Here is an 18,428-nt window from a genome sequence, read left to right as displayed (position 1 = left end):
TGTTTATTGTACCAACAGGGGACGGCAACTGACAGGTCAAGGCGGGCAGGAGTCGGTAAACCACAGTAGGGGGCAAAGGTACAGGACGGCAGGCAGGCCCAGGGTCAGGTCAGATAGAGGTCGGTAAACCAGAGTAGGGGGCAAAGGTACAGTCGGCAGGCAGGCCCAGGGTCAGGTCAGGTCAGATAGAGGTCGGTAAACCACAGTAGGGGGCAAAGGTACAGGACGGCAGGCAGGCAGGCAGGGTCAGGCAGAGTGGTCAGGCAGGCGAACTCGGAGTCAGGACAGACTGGGGTGAAAACCAGGAGGGCTAGAAAAGAGAGACAGGAAAAAACAGGAGCTGAGACACAAAACGCTGGTAGGCTTAAACAAACATGACGAACTGGCATAGACAGATGGAAAACACAGGTATACATACCCAGGGGATAAGTGGGGAAGATGGGCGACACCTGGAGGGGGGTGGAGACAAGCAGCCCTCTAGGGGTGCCACCCGGCGTTCTACCTGGGCGCATACCTGGCTGAGCGGGGTGCTGGCGCTGGAACTCAGAGATGTGGCCTGGGTCCAGGATGTCCCTAGCGGAGACCCAGCACCTCTCCTCCGGGCCATAACCCTCCCATTCAAAACAGGTACTGGAATCCCCTGCCCCGAGGTCGAACCTTCAGGAGACGTCTCACCCTGTATGCCGGTCGGCCGTCGATGAGACGGGGTGGGCCTGGAAACAGGAGACAAGGGGCAGTCAGACATGGCTTTAACTCTAGATACAGAAAAGGTAGGAACAATATAGAGGGTAAGGGACAACAGAGGACAAACAGCAGAGGGGATAATTATCTTGGAGCACGGGGGAAAAGGTCTCGGTTTCGGGGGATGTAGGACAGGTTCCAGCCCACGATGGCACCAGTAGCCCAGTCAATGGAGGGATTGTGTTGCTGGAGCCAAGATAATCCCAATACCACGGGAATCTGCGGAGACTCAACCAGCAGGAATTGGATCGTCTCGCTGTGGTTCCCTGACACTCGTAGGTTGACCAGGGTGGTCTGGTGGGTGACCCGTCCTACAGAGTGCCCGTCCGGCACTTAAACACCCATGGGAATGGAGAGGGGTTGAGTTGGGATGCCAAGCTTGGACGCCAGGGTAACATGCATGAGACTCACATCGGCCCCACAGTCAATGAGTACCTGGAGAGACTTGGACTGGTCGCCCCACCGCAGGATGGCACGGAGAGGGGGCGAGCAAGAGGAGATGAAAAATGAACTTTAAGACCCACCAGAGGTGTACTCACTCCAAGGAATGAGCTAGGACTCTCGAAGGGAGCGATAGACACATAAGGACAGACAGTACCGCAATACAGACGACTCTGGGTCTCAAGTCTGCGTACGCCTTTGGCTGGAGACAGCCTAGCCCTGCCAAGCTGCATCGGCTCGGGAAAAGGTGAATCGGCAGTCTCCGGAGACTCTTGGAAGGACTCAAGTAAGCTTGGGTACTTCCAGAGTTCATCAGATGCAAGGTGGGATCCCTGAGAGAGCGATGCGGACCGCAATCGTACCTCTTCTCCCTCCAACGTTCCTGTAGCTGACCATCGATCCGGGTGGTTAAAGCGATGAGTGAGTCGGGATCGGTTGGTAGTTCTCGGGCTGCCAGCTCATCCTTTATCTCCTCCGATAATCCGTGCAGGAACATGTCGAACAGCGGTTCCAGGTACCCTCTGCTGCTAGCGTGCGGAACTCCACCGCATAGTCTGCCACACTGAGGGTGTCCAGCCGAAGCTGGAGTAACTTCCGGGCAGCATCTCTCCCACAGCTAACTACTGTATATTAATGTCAGTCTTATTGAATATCTGATCTGTAATAAACCATATCAGGTCTTTTCTACTAGAACGGGATCACAGCTAACTACAGTATATACTGACCTACGTCTAGTTGTAATGGTATAAATCTCAGAGGACTATGAACAGATGTCCAGGTTTGAGGTCAATTACCCTTATTGCTTTTCATGAAGGAAAATTTGACAAATGTTCATTTTTTTTTGTTTACTTCCTGAACATGACTAAAATGGAATGGAATTGGCCCCAGCCCTGATTTCATATCTCTATGATTTTGCTATGTTCTCTCACCCATACGTAGAATGTATGCACACATGACTGTAAGTCGCTTTGGATAAAAGCGTCTGCTAAATGGCATATATTATTATATTATTATATTATATTATATTATTCTCTTAAATCATTCTCTGTAAGCTGACATGACTTTTCCCTCTTTGATTTTATATTTTTTTCTTTCTTACTTTCTTTTCTTCTTTTGTTTCTTTCCCTTTCTCCTCCACGTTATTAGTCTCTTCACCTCCTGTACCCTCTCTTTCATCCCAAGCATTTTTGTCTCTCCCACGTTTTGTCTTTTCCTTCTCCGTGTAACATGATGAACAGCTTTTCACCTCTGTCTGTATTATAACGATGAATTGGTTTTGTGTAACGTGATACCTAAAGCTCTCTACCGGAGAACAGCGTGTTTTCCTTTATGTCTATCCACTGTGGAAAGATACAGCTGGTCATTGTCGGTGTTACATAATCATCAAGGGGGGGGGGGGATTGATGTTAAGAATCGTACCACTGTCAAAGGTTATACGGTGACAAATAAGACACAGGTCCAAGGACCTCTTACCAAAACAGAAGAAAATGCTCCAAAACAGAGTAAAGTTGGAAGGTAATGAACTCACTGCAGCACCCATCAGTGTATCTTCAATTGAACAGACCCTCCACTACCTCACACCAATAAGAAGAGAGGAAATCAGACACTCCACTACCTCACACCAATAAGAAGAGAGGACATCAGACCCTTCACTACCTCACACCAATAAGAAGAGAGGAAATCAGACCCTCCACTACCTCACACCAATAAGAAGAGAGGAAATCAGACCCTCCACTACCTCACACCAATAAGAAGAGAGGAAATCAGACCCTCCACTACCTCACACCAATAAGAAGAGAGGAAATCAGACCCTCCACTACCTCACACCAATAAGAAGAGAGGAAATCAGACCCTTCACTACCTCACACCAATAAGCGGAGAGGAAATCAGACCCTCCACTACCTCACACCAATAAGAGGAGAGGAAATCAGACCCTTCACTACCTCACACCAATAAGAAGAGAGGAAATCAGACCCTCCACTACCTCACACCAATAAGAAGAGAGGACATCAGACCCTCCACTACCTCACACCAATAAGAAGAGAGGACATCAGACCCTTCACTACCTCACACCAATAAGAAGAGAGGACATCAGACCCTTCACTACCTCACACCAATAAGAGGAGAGGAAATCAGACCCTTCACTACCTCACACCAATAAGAGGAGAGGAAATCAGACCCTTCACTACCTCACACCAATAAGAGGAGAGGACATCAGACCCTTCACTACCTCACACCAATAAGAAGAGAGGACATCAGACCCTTCACTACCTCACACCAATAAGAAGAGAGGACATCAGACCCTTCACTACCTCACACCAATAAGAAGAGAGGAAATCAGACCCTTCACTACCTCACACCAATAAGAAGAGAGGAAATCAGACCCTTCACTACCTCACACCAATAAGAGGAGAGGAAATCAGACCCTTCACTACCTCACACCAATAAGAAGAGAGGACATCAGACCCTCCACTACCTCACACCAATAAGAAGAGAGGAAATCAGACCCTTCACTACCTCACACCAATAAGAAGAGAGGAAATCAGACCCTTCACTACCTCACACCAATAAGAAGAGAGGAAATCAGACCCTCCACTACCTCACACCAATAAGGAGAGAGGACATCAGACCCTCCACTACCTCACACCAATAAGAGGAGAGGACATCAGACCCTTCACTACCTCACACCAATAAGAAGAGAGGACATCAGACCCTTCACTACCTCACACCAATAAGAAGAGAGGACATCAGACCCTCCACTACCTCACACCAATAAGAAGAGAGGACATCAGACCCTTCACTACCTCACACCAATAAGAAGAGAGGACATCAGACCCTTCACTACCTCACACCAATAAGAAGAGAGGACATCAGACCCTTCACTACCTCACACCAATAAGAAGAGAGGACATCAGACCCTTCACTACCTCACACCAATAAGGAGAGAGGACATCAGACCCTAAGAAGAGAGGACATCAGACCCTCCACTACCTCACACCAATAAGAAGAGAGGACATCAGACCCTTCACTACCTCACACCAATAAGAAGAGAGGACATCAGACCCTTCACTACCTCACACCAATAAGAAGAGAGGACATCAGACCCTCCACTACCTCACACCAATAAGAAGAGAGGACATCAGACCCTATTCACTACCTCACACCAATAAGAAGAGAGGACATCAGACCCTCCACTACCTCACACCAATAAGGAGAGAGGACATCAGACCCTTCACTACCTCACACCAATAAGAAGAGAGGACATCAGACCCTCCACTACCTCACACCAATAAGAAGAGAGGACATCAGACCCTTCACTACCTCACACCAATAAGGAGAGAGGACATCAGACCCTCCACTACCTCACACCAATAAGGAGAGAGGACATCAGACCCTCCACTACCTCACACCAATAAGGAGAGAGGACATCAGACCCTTCACTACCTCACACCAATAAGAAGAGAGGACATCAGACCCTCACCACAATAAGAAGAGAGGACATCAGACCCTCCACCTCACACACCAATAAGAAGAGAGGACATCAGACCCTCCACTACCTCACACCAATAAGGAGAGAGGACATCAGACCCTCCACTACCTCACACCAATAAGAAGAGAGGACATCAGACCCTTCACTACCTCACACCAATAAGAGGAGAGGACATCAGACCCTTCACTACCTCACACCAATAAGAGGAGAGGACATCAGACCCTCCACTACCTCACACCAATAAGAAGAGAGGACATCAGACCCTCCACTACCTCACACCAATAAGAAGAGAGGACATCAGACCCTTCACTACCTCACACCAATAAGAAGAGAGGACATCAGACCCTTCACTACCTCACACCAATAAGAAGAGAGGACATCAGACCCTCCACTACCTCACACCAATAAGAAGAGAGGACATCAGACCCTCCACTACCTCACACCAATAAGAAGAGAGGACATCAGACCCTCCACTACCTCACACCAATAAGAAGAGAGGACATCAGACCCTTCACTACCTCACACCAATAAGAGGAGAGGACATCAGACCCTTCACTACCTCACACCAATAAGAAGAGAGGACATCAGACCCTTCACTACCTCACACCAATAAGAAGAGAGGACATCAGACCCTTCACTACCTCACACCAATAAGAAGAGAGGACATCAGACCCTCCACTACCTCACACCAATAAGAAGAGAGGACATCAGACCCTTCACTACCTCACACCAATAAGAAGAGAGGACATCAGACCCTCCACTACCTCACACCAATAAGAAGAGAGGACATCAGACCCTCCACTACCTCACACCAATAAGAAGAGAGGACATCAGACCCTCCACTACCTCACACCAATAAGAAGAGAGGACATCAGACCCTCCACTACCTCACACCAATAAGAAGAGAGGACATCAGACCCTTCACTACCTCACACCAATAAGAAGAGAGGACATCAGACCCTCCACTACCTCACACCAATAAGAAGAGAGGACATCAGACCCTCCACTACCTCACACCAATAAGAAGAGAGGACATCAGACCCTCCACTACCTCACACCAATAAGAAGAGAGGACATCAGACCCTTCACTACCTCACACCAATAAGAAGAGAGGACATCAGACCCCTTCACTACCCTCACACCAATAAGAAGAGAGGACATCAGACCCTTCACTACCTCACACCAATAAGAAGAGAGGACATCAGACCCTTCACTACCTCACACCAATAAGAAGAGAGGACATCAGACCCTTCACTACCTCACACCAATAAGAAGAGAGGACATCAGACCCTCCACTACCTCACACCAATAAGAAGAGAGGACATCAGACCCTTCACTACCTCACACCAATAAGAAGAGAGGACATCAGACCCTCCACTACCTCACACCAATAAGAAGAGAGGACATCAGACCCTCCACTACCTCACACCAATAAGAGGAGAGGACATCAGACCCTCCACTACCTCACACCAATAAGAAGAGAGGACATCAGACCCTTCACTACCTCACACCAATAAGAAGAGAGGACATCAGACCCTTCACTACCTCACACCAATAAGAAGAGAGGACATCAGACCCTCCACTACCTCACACCAATAAGAAGAGAGGACATCAGACCCTTCACTACCTCACACCAATAAGAGAGAGGACATCAGACACTCAGACCCTTCACTACCTCACACCAATAAGAAGAGAGGACATCAGACCCTTCACTACCTCACACCAATAAGAAGAGAGGACATCAGACCCTTCACTACCTCACACCAATAAGAAGAGAGGACATCAGACCCTTCACTACCTCACACCAATAAGAAGAGAGGACATCAGACCCTCCACTACCTCACACCAATAAGAAGAGAGGACATCAGACCCTCCACTACCTCACACCAATAAGAAGAGAGGACATCAGACCCTTCACTACCTCACACCAATAAGAAGAGAGGACATCAGACCCTTCACTACCTCACACCAATAAGAAGAGAGGACATCAGACCCTTCACTACCTCACACCAATAAGAAGAGAGGACATCAGACCCTTCACTACCTCACACCAATAAGAAGAGAGGACATCAGACCCTCCACTACCTCACACCAATAAGAAGAGAGGACATCAGACCCTTCACTACCTCACACCAATAAGAAGAGAGGACATCAGACCCTTCACTACCCTCACACCACACCAATAAGAGGAGAGGACATCAGACCCTTCACTACCTCACACCAATAAGAAGAGAGGACATCAGACCCTTCACTACCTCACACCAATAAGAAGAGAGGACATCAGACCCTCCACTACCTCACACCAATAAGAAGAGAGGACATCAGACCCTTCACTACCTCACACCAATAAGAAGAGAGGACATCAGACCCTTCACTACCTCACACCAATAAGAAGAGAGGACATCAGACCCTTCACTACCTCACACCAATAAGAGGAGAGGACATCAGACCCTTCACTACCTCACACCAATAAGAGGAGAGGACATCAGACCCTTCACTACCTCACACCAATAAGAGGAGAGGACATCAGACCCTTCACTACCTCACACCAATAAGAAGAGAGGACATCAGACCCTTCACTACCTCACACCAATAAGAGGAGAGGACATCAGACCCTTCACTACCTCACACCAATAAGAAGAGAGGACATCAGACCCTTCACTACCTCACACCAATAAGAAGAGAGGACATCAGACCCTTCACTACCTCACACCAATAAGAGGAGAGGACATCAGACCCTTCACTACCTCACACCAATAAGAAGAGAGGACATCAGACCCTTCACTACCTCACTAAGAAGAGAGGACATCAGACCCTCACTACCTCACACCAATAAGAAGAGAGGGCATCAGACCCTCCACTACCTCACACCAATAAGTGGAGAGGACATCAGACCCTCCACTACCTCACACCAATAAGAAGAGAGGACATCAGACCCTTCACTACCTCACACCAATAAGAAGAGAGGACATCAGACCCTTCAATTCCTCACAGCAATAAGAGGAGAGCACAGGGTGCATCTTAATAGTCTCAAGTGGTTTCCTCTGCTCCTCTCCCGTCTCTCATCTTCACCGAGCTGAAAACACACAGTGGGACAGGTAAAAGCAAGATGGCCGATGCCTTCACTACAATGGAAATGTGTTTCCTCTGTCTTGTTATATTCCTGATCAGACCTGTGACAACTACTAATGGAAAGGAGACTTGGAGAGGAAGCCGTTTTTAGACTGTTGAAATGCACCCTGGGCCCATTCATCCTGTTGTTAATGGTACCAAATTGTCCATAAAGATCTAAACAGACCAATCTAGACAATTTTGTTGATTGTTGGCGGTGATGTGCTACGTGATGGACACGGTTCACTCAAGTGCTTTGTCACTTTGAAAGACAGCGGAGCTCGGCAGGAGGCGCTAGTTTATAGCTACGCTACGCCGTAAAACAGTCCATGTGGACCAAAGCCTGCAGCTGCACTGGTCCCCCCTTCAGCAGTGAGGTAATGGGAGCTGTTACCTGACTAAAACCTCGGATAAACCGCCGGTAGTAGTTGGCAAACCTTATGAACCGCTGCACCTCCTTTACCGTGGTGGGATTCGGCCAATTACGCACGGCTGAAATGCGGTCACTCTCCATCTCCACCCCTGTGGTGGAAATGCGATGCCCTAGGAAGGAGACGGACTGTTGATAGAACAGGCATTTCTCAGCCTTGGCATACAGGTCACGCTCCAACAGTTTACCAAGCATCCTGCGCACCAGGGACACATGCTCGGCGCATGTTGCGGAGTATATCAGAATGTGGTCGATATACATTACTACACCCTGCCCATGCAGTTCTCATGCAGGTCCCGAAAAATCTCATCACAAAGGTCTGGAAGACTGATGGAGCATTCATCAACCCGTACGGCATGACGAGGTACTCATAGTGCCCTGAGGGATACGCACCAGATTGTAAGCGCTCCTGAGATACAATTTTGTGAAGAAGCCCTGTGCATTGACTCTATCACACTGGCTATGAGAGGCAGCTGGTAGCTCTACCTCACAGTGATCTGATTGATCCCTTGATAGTCAATACACGGGCGCAGACCCCCATCTTTATTCTTCACAAAAAAGAAACTTGAGGAGGCAGGTGAAGTGGAGGGCTGAATGTATCCCTGCCCCAGGGATTCTGAGACATATGTTTCCATAACCACCTTCTCCTCCTGTGACAGAGGATACACGTGACTCCTGGGAAGTGCTGTGTCTCATCCCCCGTTGATGAGGTGGTAATTTAGTCGCCCTCTTCTTACAGAAGGTGAGAGCCAAATCGGCATATTTTAAGGGGATGTGCATGGTGGAGACCTGGTCTGGACTTTCCACCGTAGTCGAACCGATGGAAACCCCCGCACACCTCCCTGAGCACCATTGTGACCACCCCTTGAGAGCCCTCTGTTGCCACAAAATTGTGGGGTCATGACAGGTCAACCATGGGAAACACAGGAGAATCAATAAGGAAGAGATTGATTCTCTCCTTATGACCCTCCTGCGTAACCATGTCAAGTGGAGTGGTGGCCTCCCTAATCAACCCTGACCCTAATGGTCAACTATCTTGCACGTGCACAGGGAAGGTCATATCCACAGGAACAAGGGGGATCCCTAAACTATGAGCAAATGAACGGGCAATAAAATTCCCAGCTGCGCCTGAATCTACGAGCGCCTTATGCTGGGAATGCGGGGAAAACTCAGGAAATGAAATAAACACATACATGTGAGCAACAGGGGGTTCTGGGTGAGCCTGGTGCCGACTCACCAAGGCGAAATCCTGCGCGCTCCTCGTCCCCTGTCTCAGGTGGAACACTCCAGGGCTTTGCCTGAGATGCAGGAGATGAGGGTAGACACACTCTCACGCCCCGAAGGAGCCGGGTGGACGGTCGCCAGGTAGAGCTCCAGCTGTAGTAAAAAAAAACCTGGCATCCGGCAACCGTTCCATCATATTCCTTCGGGAGCGCGAGTCAAAGACCAGGTGAAAGAGGGGTGGATAGTGGGACCTGTTGTAGTGGGGCTGGTGGAGGCGCTGAATTTCCTCCTCCTCTCCCTCAACAATCCATAGTCTGCAGGACACGATCCGTGGCTGTGCCCAAACGTTTCAACGTGGTTGCGTGCTGCTGAACGCGCTCCTCCACTGCAAATAATCCATCGTATATAGACTTGTTTATAGTGTATCATCGACTGTATGTTTGTTTTACTCCATGTGTAACTCTGTGTCGTTGTATCTGTCGAACTGCTTTGCTTTATCTTGGCCAGGTCGCAATTGTAAATGAGAACTTGTTCTCAACTTGCCTACCTGGTTAAATAAAGGTGAAATATATATATTTTTTTTAAACTAGGTCTGCTCCAGCTGACTGCATTCTTGAGGTGAGTGATTCTGTAATGCGTGTATAAGTGCCAAAAACACGGGCTAAAACAAAAGTGCCACAATCATCCAAATAACAAATAACAATCACTCACAAATACAACATGGGGAAGAGAGGGTTAAATAATAAACAATTGATTGGTAAGTGAATCCAGGTGTGGTAAAACAGATGATAAGACAAAGACAGAACAAATGGAAAATTAAAAGTGGACCGGCGGTGGCTAGAAAGCCGGTGACGTTGACCGCCGACCGCCGTCTGAACAAAGAGAGGGACCGACTTTGGCGGAAGTCGTGACAGTCATGTGCAAAACAAAAAGTTTACGGTTTGTTGGTGTTCAAAACATTGGCGTCTCTAGACAATGGATGGAGAGAATATCCTTGCGAGCGAGAAACCTCTGTGAAAGAAAGAGAAGGAAAGTGTGTTTGTAGACCTACAGATGTAGGCTCTTAATTTGATCACCCTGTTGCAGGCAAACTTTCCTGCAATGCAGAAAATTAAAAACTTGTAGCGTATTTTAAAAAACTTCTGAAGTTTGTAATTTCGAATTTGAAATCAAACTTTTATCAACACCTACAAAAAAAAGTATATTATTTACAATCCCCATAATAATTCACGTTCTCTTTTGCTGCAGGATTATTTCCCTGCTGTAGTAAACTGGCTCAAATGAAGATCCTACATCTGTATACTCCTATGTGAGTGTAAAGCTCTGCTCCAGGATCTGATCCCACCCGCATATGTGCGGCATATATTTCCCTCAAGGAGCAACCAAACTATCATCACTGTCTGCTATTGAAATATAATGAATAGTATTTATGTGTGTGTAACTGTGTGCGAGGGAGAGAGAGAGAGAGAGTGAGATAGAGAGCGAAAAAGAGAGAGCAGAGAGAGAGAGAAAGAAAGAGAGAGAGGAGATAGAAACCAAAGAAGGCATATGATTTGAAGCACATTGGCTGACCTACTTTAGTCCTCCTGATTAGTCTGTGTGAGAATGTCTGCTAAATTACTAAAATATACATCCGTTTCACACCCTTACAGCTTCTCTCTTAATGCTTTCAGTCTTGGCTGAAATCTCTGGTTGCTGGTTGTTGTGAGTTCGGTGTCCTCGATGCAATTGTTTTTGCTACAATTTTGAAGTACATTTCTGCTTCTACCAGTCTTACATCTGAGACTTTCCTGTGAAATTCAAGCACAATAACTGAATTTTCCCACTTGTGTTTGTTCAGTATTGAATTGTCCATAAGAAACAGTGACTCGTGACATGACATCTACAGGCCTACTTTAGGCTAAAGCAGAGGCTCTCAACCTTCCCCATTCTGAGAGCCACTTTCCCCCTGATTTTTCCAGGAACCCCTTCCCTTGAAAGCTCACTGAGGTCCCCCAGGGTTCAGTCCTAGGTCCCCTGGTTTAGAATCACTGGGTACCAGAGTGTGCTTCCCTGATTCCTTGTTCAGAGAGTTTCAGCTCTGTGTACAGTAGAACACGGTGACATTCTCCAGGGATAGCCTTTGTAGAAGAGGATCATAGCCTTTGTGAAGCCCGTATGAATGCAGTCACTGTGCCGCCTCACTCGTATGACTGTCCGCCTTGTCCAAAACCACGGAGTCCGACACAGCTCCCAGCCCCAACCAGGTTGGAGCTCTCTGAAACTAGCAACTAGCAAAATTGGTTGAAATGACATCACCAGAACCATTCTGGTTGACATTACGTCATGACGTCATTGTTTAAATTATATATATGTTATGAATTTAAAATACATAAATGTTTACAAATTCCAATTTGTTGTGGATAATGTTAGCTAGGCTAGGGGTTATGGGTTAGGGTTTATGGTTAGGCATTAAGGATTAAGGTTAGGTTTTGGGAAGTGTTAGCTAATATGCTAAGTAGCTGAAAAGTAGTAGTGATTTGAACATGCAACTGTTAGGTTGCTAGGCGTTTGTGTTAGGACTTCATTGACATGTAGCTGTAGCCAGAAGACAACATCATGCGTAGTGGACATACCAGTGTTTAATTCCATCGTCTTTCGAAACACAGAGGGTGTCTCTTCAATTCATGCATCAACTTGATTTACTAAGGTGATTGCTCACGAAAAAGGACAAAAAAAAATGCAAAAATACCATGATTTTTTTGGTGGGGGGTTTATAGAACTTTGATCCAATAGAATGAAAGGATTGTTGACATTTGACATTTGTATCTAGAATCATGAAAGAGAAATAATTAATAGAAGTTGGCCTTACACAGACTTCGTTTAAGACACCAAATGTTTAATCTGTAGGTGCAACAAAGCATATATTGGTTTAATATGAAGCGTTAGCCTTTACTCTGTAATATGAGTAGTATTTTGATTTCAAGAACAATTTTCTTACGTAAAGTTTTTAATACTGAAAAGAATAAACATGAATATTGAAAATATGTTTTTTGGGGGGGATTTTGCTTATTTGTCAATATATTGTTGAACATAATATATTATAATAATATAAACATTATAAATAAATAAATATATACAAATAATATAACATAATATAATATAATAATATACTCCACGGGTATACTACAGTTCCAGAGTGGGATATCTGCGTTGGAAGTTTTCAAATGCATCCTGTCATTACTAAATGTGTGCTGTGACTATTACTGTTTTTTTACACAAAATAACATTCGATTAATAAAATCTTTAATCAGATATCTTCCTCATGGAATTATAGATACACTTCTCCTTAATGCAACCGCTGTGTCAGATTTTTTTTTTTTTTTACAGAAAAAGCACACCATGCTATGATCTGAGTACGGCGCTCAGAGACCAAAACAACCCAAACAGATATCCGCCATGTTGTGTAGTCAACAGAAGTCAGAAATAGCATTATGAATATTAACTTACCTTTGATGATCTTCATCAGAATGCACTCCCAGGAATCCAAGTTCCACAATAAATGTTTGCTTTGTTCGATAATGTCCATCAGTTATGTCCAAATACCTCATTTTGTTAGCGCGTTAGGTAAAAAAAAATGCAAGTCCAGCGGAAAGTACGGACGGAAAAAAGTTATATTACAGGTCGTAGAAACATGTCAAACAAAGTATAGAGTCAACCTTTTTAACATAAACCTTCAATAATGTTCCAACCGGATAATTCCTTTGTCGGTAGAAATGCAATGGTACAGAGCTCGCTCTCACTTGAACGAGCGTGGTCAGCTCATGCCTCTCTGCTAGAGCCCTGACTCATTCCCCTCTCATTCACCCCCACTTCACAGTAGAAGCATCAAACAAGGTTCTAAAGACTGTTGAGTGGAAGCCTTAGGTTGTGCAACATGACCAATATTCCACTGTGTATTAGATAGGCTAAGAGTTGAAAAACTACAAACCTCAGATTTACCACTTCCTGATTGAATTATTTCTCAGGTTTTTGCCTGCCATAGGAGTTGTGTTATACTCACAGACATCATTCAAACAGTTTTAGAAACTTCAGAGTGTTTCCAATCCGAATGTGCTGATAATATGCATATGATAGCTTCGGGGACTGAGGAGCAGGCAGTTTACTCTGGGCACCTCTGGGCACCTTATTCATCCAAGCTACTCAATACTGCCCCAAACCATAAGAAGTTTAACAAACAGTACATAAATAACCCCCTCTCCACCAATCAAGGAGTGGAACATGGGAATGAGAATACAATAATATCCACTGGCCTACATCACTTCCATTCATGATCTTGAGCTCTAACAGCTCTAACAGCTTTAACAGCTCTAACAGCTCTAATAACTCTAATAGCTCTAACAGCTCTAGCAGCTCTAGCAGCTCTAGCAGCTCTAACAGCTCTAATAGCTGTAACAGCTCTAATAGCTCTAACAGCTCTAACAGCTCTAATAGCTCTAACAGCTCTAATAGCTCTAACAGCGCTAACAGCTCTAACAGCTCTAATATCTCTAACAGCTCTAACAGCTCTAATATCCCTAATAGCTCTAATAGCTCTAGCATCTCTAGCAGCTCTATCAGCTCTAACATATCTAACAGCTCTAACAGCTCTAGCAGCTCTAGCAGCTCTAACAGCTCTAATAGCTCTAATAGCTCTAATAGCTCTAACAGCTCTAATAACTCTAATAGCTCCAAGAGCTCTAACAGCTCTAATAGCTCGAACAGCTCTAATAGCTCCAACAGCTCTAATAGCTCTAGCAGCTCTAATATCGCCAACAGCTCTAACATATCTAGTAGCACTAATTCTCTAACAGCTCTAATAGCTCTAACAGCTCTAACAGCTCTAATAGCTCTAATAGATCTAACAGCTCTAAGAGTTCTAACAGCTCTAACAGCTCTAATAACTCTTATAGCTCTAATAGCTCTAATAGCTCTAACAGCTCTAATAGCTCTAACAGCTCTAATATCTCTAACAGCTCTAATATCTCTTACAGCTCGAATATCTCTAACAGCTCTAAGAGCTCTAACAGCTCTAACATATCTAGTAGCACTAATTCTCTAACAGCTCTAATAGCTCTAACAGCTCTAACAGCTCTAATAGCTCTAATAGATCTAACAGCTCTAAGAGTTCTAACAGCTCTAACAGCTCTAATAACTCTTATAGCTCTAATAGCTCTAATAGCTCTAACAGCTCTAATAGCTCTAACAGCTCTAATATCTCTAACAGCTCTAATATCTCTTACAGCTCGAATATCTCTAACAGCTCTAAGAGCTCTAACAGCTCTAACATATCTAGTAGCACTAATTCTCTAACAGCTATAACAGCTCTAACAGCTCTAACAGCTCTAACAGCTCTAGCAGCTCTAGCAGCTCTAATAGCTCTAACAGCTCTAACAGCTCTAACAGCTCTAATAGCTCTAACAGCTCTAACAGCTCTAACATATCTAATATCTTGATTTGATTTGATGTGATATCTCTAACAGCTCTAATAGCTCTAGCAGCTCTAGCAGCTCTAACAGCTCTAACAGCTCTAATAGCTCTAATAGCTCTAATAGCTCTAACAGCTCTAATAGCTCTAATAGCTCTAACAGCTATTTTTTTTAAATAAATTAGCAAAAATGTCATTCTAAAACCTGTTTTCACTTTTGTCCTTATAGTAAATGGATGAGCTTTAAAAATAATTAATCAACTTTAGAATAAGGCTGTAATGTAACAAAATGTTGTTATAGTCAAGTGGTCTGAATACTAGAGAATACTGACGGCCTGGGGTGTGCTGAATGACAGCTATCTACTGGAGAAGTTACTGGGGAGCCGGAAAGAGATCTTAAACACTGACAGAGCAAACTGGTACAGAACCGTCTGGGAGTCAACCTCTCCTCCTCACCCGGGTCTGTAATTGTGGAATTACAGACCCGGGTGAGGCCCATTAACGTGTAGTAAGCATTGTGGAATTACAGACCCGGGTGAGGCCCATTAACGCGTAGTAAGCATTGTGGAATTACAGACCCGGGTGAGGCCCATTAACGCGTAGTAAACATTGTGGAATTACAGACCCGGGTGAGGCCCATTAACGTGTAGTAAGCATTGTGGAATTACAGACCCGGGTGAGGCCCATTAACGCGTAGTAAGCATTGTGGAATTACAGACCCGGGTGAGGCCCATTAACGCGTAGTAAACATTGTGGAATTACAGACCCGGGTGAGGCCCATTAACGCGTAGTAAACATTGTGGAATTACAGACCCGGGTGAGGCCCATTAACGAGTAGTAAGCATTGTGGAATTACAGACCCGGGTGAGGCCCATTAACGCGTAGTAAGCATTGTGGAATTACAGACCCGGGTGAGGCCCATTAACGTGTAGTAAACATTGTGGAATTACAGACCCGGGTGAGGCCCATTAACGTGTAGTAAACATTGTGGAATTACAGACCCGGGTGAGGCCCATTAACGCGTAGTAAGCATTGTGGAATTACAGACCCGGGTGAGGCCCATTAAAGTGTCGAGTGGGTTTTGATTCCCCGCACCACCTTATGGAAAATGTATGCATGACTGTAAGACTGTAAAAGTGTCTGCTTCATGGCATATATTATAAATGAATGAATTATTATTATGTATTACTTGGATTTGCAGCAATGTGTTTGCCTCAACTCCAAATGAATGGAACAAATTAGCAACAGATTAAAACCAGGAAATTATATGGTGCTGGGATGTGGACTGAGGCGTATAGCTGGGATCTGAACAGCAGATGGCCTGGGATGTAAACTTCACCTACTCTTGAGGTATAAAACATCTAATCTCATGCACATTTAAAAAAAAATAATAAAATGTTTGAGTACATTCTGTATTTTTTATTGGTATAGATAGTTTTCACCACAAGAGTGACTGATAGAGACCAGAGTCACTAGTGGTCTCTGAAACATTCAGACCTTTTGATTTACCCAATGGACCAGTGATCGGCGGCCACATCCACGAGTTACGTTTTATTATGTCCTCACAGTTTATTATATATATTTTTTTTTTATAGGTGCTAACCTTTAAAGGAGGAAACTGACGCTTTCGCTATTTTAATCATCTGATCTCAGATCTCCACTATGCCACATACATAGTGGAGACTTCAGACATTTATGAGACAGCTAAACATAGAATCGAGTGAGGCAGGAAGAGATGGCTTCAAGGCCAAGCAGACAGTTGTAGTTAAAATAACACATGGTGTTTGAAGGTTGTTTTTTTATAGTTCACCTCGGTGTACATTGTTTGTGTGAGAACCATTGTGAGAACCTGTAACGTCGTTCTTCGTTTGTAGAAGGAGAGTCGGACCGAAATGCAGCGTGGTGGTTACTCATGATCTTTAATGAAGGATCGCGATACATGAAATAACTATTACAAAATACAAAACAACAAACGGAACGTGAAATCTAATTACAGCCTATCTGGTGAAACTACACAGAGACAGGAACAATCACCCACGAAATACACAGAGAAACCCCGGCTACCTAAATACGGTTCCCAATCAGAGACAACGAGAATCACCTGACTCTGATTGAGAACCGCCTCAGGCAGCCAAGCCTAACAACACCCCAACTCAGCCGCAATCCCAAATACTACAAACCCCAATACGAAAATACAATAACCCCATGTCACACCCTGGCCTGAACAAAATATAGAACGAAAACACAAAACACTATGACCAAGGCGTGACAGAACCATTGTTCACAAACACACAAACTCCACAAATAATTATCTTGGGGATCTAAGAAGATCAGAGAAGATCCTAATTCAGGGACATAAAAATGACGGTCTAATGTGGATGATGTCATTTCCACGTCAATTGGAAGTGTAGGTGGTAAGACTGACAAGTATAATGCATTATTATCTGTTATAAGCATGTATGAGCCTTTATAATGTATTCTTATAAATCACTAATCAGGATCATTAGGAGATGACAGTAAGACCTTATGAGGCGTTATAACCACATTATGATGCATTATACGTCATAGTTTCAGATACAGCTATCGGAGTGTTCAACTTGTAACTAGGAGGTAAGAAAATGTTTCAAAAGTTGAGAGGAAGCTTTTTATATTGATAACTTGAAATGCTATGTTGACAGTTATTATGTCAGTTTTAACAGTTAATGGCAGTCAGTCCCTCAGAAATTGGCTCTGTTCGTGGGGTGGATTTCAGGACTAAATAGATCCTTTCATCACATCTTCAGTCAAACTGGTATCCTCAGTGTCCAACAGAAACAACAGCTGCCATAGCGGTCAAGGCTATAGAACTATTACTGAACACACCAAGCACCCAGGGACAACTTCCTAGTCAACTCAGTTAAGAAATAACCAGTGGTAAAAAGTACTTAAGTAAAAATACTTTAGAGTACTACTTAAGTAGTTTTTTTGGGTATCTGTACTTTACTTTATTTTACAATCAATATTTTTTGACATCTTTTACTTTACAACATTTCTAAAGAAAATGTATTTTTTACTCTGTATGTTTTCCCTGACACCCAAAAGTAGTTACATGTTGAATGCAATATTAATGTGTAATGGTAGGGTGATATTAATGTGTAATGGTAGGATGATATTAATGTGTAATGGTAGGATGATACTAATGTGTAATGGTAGGACGATATTAATGTGTAATGGTAGGGTGATATTAATGTGTGATGGTAGGATGATACTAATGTGTAATGGTAGGATGGTATTAATGAGTAATGGTAGGATGGTATTAATGAGTAATGGTAGGATGATATTAATGTGTAATGGTAGGATGGTATTAATGAGTAATGGTAGGATGGTATTAATGAGTAATGGTAGGATGGTATTAATGAGTAATGGTAGGATGATATTAATGTGTAATGGTAGGATGGTATTAATGAGTAATGGTAGGATGGTATTAATGAGTAATGGTAGGATGGTATTAGCTGGCCTATTTGATAATATCTAAACAACGCTTCCTGCCATAGCAACACATAGAC

The sequence above is a fragment of the Oncorhynchus keta genome, chromosome 15, assembly GCF_023373465.1.
Source record: "Oncorhynchus keta strain PuntledgeMale-10-30-2019 chromosome 15, Oket_V2, whole genome shotgun sequence".
NCBI lineage: Eukaryota > Metazoa > Chordata > Actinopteri > Salmoniformes > Salmonidae > Oncorhynchus > Oncorhynchus keta.
Note: the sequence above shows the minus strand (reverse complement) of the source record.